Here is a 6,179-nt window from a genome sequence, read left to right as displayed (position 1 = left end):
CCAAATAAAAAAAAAAAAACGGCGTGGGTTCCCCTCCAGTGACACATCAGGCCTTTTGGTTTGGTATGGATTGTAAGGGGGAAAACCTACGGCGTGGGGGTTCCCCCAAGATCCATACCAAACCCTTATCCGAGCACGCTGTCTGGCCGGACAGGAATGGGGGTGGGGACAAGCGAGTGCCCCCCCCCTGAGTCGTACCAGACCACATGCCCTCAACATGGGGGAGTGTGTGCTTGAGGGCACTCTTGTCCCCATGTCGATGGGGACAAGGGCCTCTTCCCGACAACCCTGGCCGTTGGTTGTCGGGGTATGCGGGCGGGGGGCTTATCAGAATCTGGGAGCCCCCTTTAATAAGGTGGCCCCCAGATACCGGCCCCCCACCCTATGTGAATGAGTATGGGGTAAATCGTACACCTACCCATTCACCTTGGGGAAAAATGTAAAGTTAAAAAAACACACTACACAGATTTTTAAAATAATTTATTAGTCAGCTGGGGGGTCTTCTGCTGGGGCCCTCTCCCCCTTTAAGCTCTTTTACATTTGGGGGAAACCCGGTCTTCGTCGTTTTCTGCCGGGGGGTGGGCCACCCCCCGGGCTTCTCCGCTGTCTTCTGCCGGGGGCCCCCTCCCCTTTAAGCTCTTTTACATTTGGGGGGGCACCCGTTCTTCGTTGTTTTATGCCGGGGGAGGGCCACCCCCGGCTTCTCCGCTGTCTTCTGCCGGGGTCCACTCCCCTTTAAGCTCTTTTACATTTGGGGGGGCACCCGGTCTTCGTCGTTTTCTGCTGGGGGGTGGGCCACCCCTCCCAGGCTTCTCCGCTGTCTTCTGCCGGGTTCTGGTCTTCTCCTCCGCTGTCTTCTCTGTTCCCTCTTCTGCCGGGCTTCGGTCTTCTCTATTACCTCTTCTGCCATCCGCCTGGGCTTCTGCACTGTCTTCTCTGTTCCCTCTTCTGCCTGGCTCCACCGTCGGGGCCGAGTCTTCTCCGCTGTCTTGTTCCTTCTTCTCTTCCAGTGATGTTGACACGACGAGCTCTTCCGCTGTAATGCCGTCTGAGCGTTGCGCAATGACTTATTTAGGCATGGGGCGTGGTCACCGAGTGATGCCACCCGGCGACCCCACCCTTTGTTACATCTCATTCCTGGGGCATGATGAGAATGTGATGTAACAGAGGGTGGGGTCGCCGGGTGGCATCACGAGGGGTCGCCGGGTGCCAGGAGAAGCCCGGGCCCAAGGGCCCGGCAGAAGAGAGAAGACCGACTCCCCCCTTGTAAAAGATCTTAAAGAAGAAAGGGGAGGGGGCCGGCAGAAGATCCCCCCAGCTCGTCCCCACCCCCATTCCTGTCCGGCCAGACGGCATGCTCGGATAAGGGTTCGGTATGGATCTTGGGGGACCCCTTACAGTCCATACCAAACCGAAGGGCCTGATGTGCCACCGGAGGGGGAACCACGTCGTTTTTTATTTGAAATTTGGTGCGGAGTACCCCTTCATGGTCAGCGTAAGCTCAAAAACAATTCAGGAATTCACGTGCGCCGCCTCAAGCCGCGCAAAGGCAGCTACGCTGCTTGGTATTTACCAAGATTTTGCCGGCGTAGTGAAGCGACGTGCTTGAATCTCCCAAATTGCCGCTCACGCATGCGCAGCACACAAAAATAAACCTCCTGGAGGTTTACATGTACTTGCTGGCGTATCCGCTCGTTTTCAGAAAAATCACTTTCACTTTCAATTCGGCCCGTAAATGTTAAACAAACACATGTCACTACACTTCCCCACATCACCCCACACCCCCCCTAATAAACACACTCGCATACATCTTCATTTTACATTTCATGCGCCCCCTCCTGGGCGCACTCAGCATTATAGTAAATAAAGAAATGCGCTGCTTTGCCAGCGCATTTCTTTAGTAAATGTCAAAACGGCTGCTACTCCAGCCTTTGCTCCATGAATCATGGAGCAAAGGCTTGGTAAATCAGCCCCATTGTGTTTATTTTCAAAATTGTTGCTCTTCTTTTGTTTATAGCACAAAAAATAAAAACCGCAGAGGTGATCAAATACCACCAAAAGAAAGCTCTATTTGTGGGGAAAAAAAAGGACGTAAATTTTGTTTGGGTACAGTGTCGCACGGCCGTGCAATTGTCAGTTAAAACAACGCAGTGCCGTATCGCGAAAAATGGCCTGGTCATTGAGCAGCCAAATATTCCGGGGCTGAAGTGGTTAATTCTGTTAACCACTTCAATACACTGCATTATAAATGCTGCACTATATACAGGGATGGACTGGCCATTGGGACTACAGGGAGTTTCCCGGTGGGCCGATGGCTCAGTGGGCCGGCATCAGTGACAGCGGACCGCCGCCCGCCTCCGCTCCTCTGTCTCTCCCTCCCCGCAGCGCTCACCTCCTCTCCCTCCCCGCATCGCTCACCCGGGGGGAATAGAGAAGCAGAGGGAGGACCAGAGGAGCAGGGGGGACGACAGAGGAGCATGGGGGAGGGGACAGAAAGCTGACTCAACATCTATGGCCTGGGAGTTTCTCACTTCTGCCTAATCTTGTCCCATAAGGGGGGCACCGTACTGATTTTTTGTCCCGGGAGAAATAATGTCTAGCTTCCACACTAGTACTGCCTATAAGAGTACCAGTACCAGCCGTTCTACTCTAATAAAGTAGAATGGCTAGTGGCTAGGGGGAGAGGGGGCTTGGGTGGCCAGGGGGGTGCGGGAGTTGTCCGGCCGCCATAGGAGAGACCCGTCGAAGTGGTCCAGTCTGGATGAAGTCCAGGGCCAAATTTTTGTCCCAGTCCAGCCCTGACTATATAGTCTGCACTGTATTATATATACTACACTGACTGCACTATATATTCTCCACTGTATTATGTATACTACACTGACTGCACTATACACCCTGAACTTTAATATATATACACACACACACACACACACACACACATGTATATACAGTATACTATATTTAGAGATGAGAGAGACATTGAGCGAGAGAGACATGTTCCAGCAAATCAGGTGCTCTGGAATTTATCCAACAGGAGGGTTAAAGCTACCCCTTATCCCCATTTGTTGGAGGAATTCCAGTGCACCCAATTTACTGGCATATCGCTATATCTGTCCTTGGCATCAAAAAATAAAATTCATCAATCTGGTTGTCATCATCTAGTTTACCTAAACCACAAGACAATATGAATGGCCACTGATGCAAGATGTTGATTAAAACTCTGCAAGGAGATGAGTACACAGGGACCCTTCTATCGACCCTTCTAGCTACCATATAAGAGATTGGCCAGTGATGGACTGGCCATTGGGACTACAGGGAGTTTCCTGTAGTCCCAATGGCTCAGTGGGCCGGCTTCAGTGACAGCGGCTTGGGAGTTTCCCACTTCTGTCTAATCTTGTCCCATAAGGGGGGGGGGGGGCACCAAACTGATTCTTTGCCCGGGTGAAATAATGTCTAGCTTCCCCACTGGTACTGCCTATAAGAGTACCAGTACCAGCCGTTGAACATCTTTGTTCTTAGATGACCTACTCACATACATATGAATTACATAGGGTTTGTAGCCATTCTATATATATATATTACACTAATTGCACTATGTACTCTGAACTGTATTATATACTGTATATACTACACTGACTGCACAATACCTGCTTAATCTGTATTTATTCACTATATATGGCTTCCGTGTAAGCAGCAGACTTATATAGTGTGGGGCGTGGCCTGAGTTATGATTGGCCTTTGGCCAATATACAATATACATTGACTGTGTGGAGGTCAATAGTTTAGATGGAAAAGGTCAAGCTTGGGCCCTCAGTATTCTGAGTCCTGGAGGAAAGTTAGTCCGGATACCACATCCTTATCACTATTATTGAGTTCTGCCAATTTCCTGGTCAGTTTGAAGGGACTATTTCTTATAAAGGAACTGTTAAGCCTGAAAAAGCTACTACAATTACCATGTTGCTGTTGGGGCTAAAGTCCACTTTTCTCAAATTCCCTTCCCTTCTATCCTTGCAAATAGGGGAGGGGGCCACTGAAGCTGAAATTGCTTCATCACTCGGGAGAAAAGAATTTCTGCTGCAGAGGACTTCTCCTATTCAAGCCAGGGGCTGCTACCTGGAGGGGGTAAACTTCTAGGCCCGGATTCAGATACAATAGTGTATCTATCGGCGGGCGTAACGTATCTCGGATACGTTGCGCCGCCGTAAATTAGGGCGCAAGTTCCGTATTCAGAAAGAACTTGCGCCCTAAGTTACGGCGGCGTAACATATGTGGTCCGGCGTAAGCCCGCCTAATTCAAATGTGGATGATGTGGGCGTGTTTTATTTAAATTAATTGTGACCCAGCGTATTTGACGTTTTTTTTTACGAATGGCGCATGCGCCGTCCGTGAACGTTTCCAAGTGCGCATGCTCCAAATTACGCAGCAAACTGTCAATGCTTTCGACGTGAACGTAATTTACGTACAGCCGTATTCGCGAACGACTTACGCAAACAACTTAAAATTTTCAAAATTCTACGTGGGAAAGACGTCCATACTTAACAAAGGATACGTCTCATATAGCAGGGGTAACTTTACGCCGGAAAAAGCCTAACGTAAACGACGTAAAAAAATGCCCTGGGCGGACGTACGTTTCTGAATCGACGTATCTACCTAATTTGCATATTCCTCGCGTAAATCTATGGAAGCGCCACCTAGCGGGTGGTCGGATCTTAGGGAAATCTATGCGTAACTGATTCTATGAATCAGTCGCATAGATACGACCCTGAAAATCAGAGTTAGGACGGCGTATCCGGAGATACGCCGTTGTAACTGCTATCTGAATCTGGGCCCTAGTTGCTAAAGACACTTTGCGAAGATACTTTGTCAAAGACACTTTGGGAAGATCTCTTGGGCCAGTGGGCCACCACAGCTGTTGAAAGAAACTTTGTGCGAGTTGCTGCGAGGCTGAAAGAGCAGTGGCTCATTGTTCTTCAGAAGGTGGTGCCAGAGAAAAGGGCTTCATTAAAGAGTTTCTACAAATGCCCACAAGTAGGCAAGCCATTGCTAAGACTCCGGCAATGATGGCTGGTTACAGGGAGAAGATGTGTTGCCCCGATGCTGCAGAAAGAGACTCACTGCGAGCATCAGTCAGAGGGACTCCACACCTCTTCATTCTGGCTTGTGGGTTTGGGCTAATAGGAAAGAGCCAGTACCCTGGTATTTAAGAGGGACTTTGCCTATCATTAGCCATATGGTTCACAGGGGGAATAAATGTAGAATGTGTTTAGTTAGCTAGACTAGTAGGTTGTTCTCTTTGTCTTTTACAGGAACACAACAGGACAACGGGGCAAGAGTTGCCTTTAGGCGGATAGATGCATCAACTATCTCTACGTGAACGTTAGCGATAGGTGTTTGTTTAGGTGAGAAAGCCGCCTCTGCGGAGAGGACAATCTCACTGTAAGTATGATAGACTATACAGTTGTGATATGCTTGTGTTTTCCTTGCAGGCTTGCAGGGAGTCCTTATGGCTCAGCAGAGGTTGCCCATAGAAACATTATTGTAAACATGCAATGATATTATTGTAGTATAGTTAGTTAGGCTGCTTAGTCATTTCCCTACCAATCGGTTTATTTTGGCGGGGGGGGGGGGGGGGTTGCTCATATAGTGCACTTGGTAGATGTTTCTTTGAAAATATTTATAAATATCTTTGTACAGCAGATGTTTTATATTTTTTCACTCTAAATGGTTGTGCTTATCGGCATGCCCCATGGCTTTGTACATATGTTACATCCCCCTTTCCAAGTTTGTGTGATACTCCTTGTAGTTTTTGTACAGGTATTTGGTATGAGTGGCTGCCCAAGGCAGTGAGGACATGGCTTATTTAGGCGGGGGGGGGGGGGGGGTTGGGGGTCGGTGGATGTAGCACCCTCCTATGTAGGTGCTAGAAGAGAGTATCGTTTTTGGGGTTCATTTGTAGGGTCTGCTCATGGTGCTCAGATACTGTTCATGGTTTCTGAATGTTTTACACTGGTCCAATAGGGGGGGCATATTGGATAGTGGGAGGAACCTTGGCACCCTGGCAAATGAGAGCATAGGAATAGTTACAGCCCTGGTTATTGGCCGAGGAAAGTCCCTTAGTTCGTGCTTGGTGACTGTATATATGTCAAGGGCACATGTGCTCGTGGTCTCTGGCTGTAGAG

This window comes from Rana temporaria, chromosome 3 (genome assembly GCF_905171775.1).
Source record: "Rana temporaria chromosome 3, aRanTem1.1, whole genome shotgun sequence".
Classification (NCBI taxonomy): Eukaryota; Metazoa; Chordata; class Amphibia; order Anura; family Ranidae; genus Rana; species Rana temporaria.
This window is presented reverse-complemented; position numbering follows the sequence as displayed.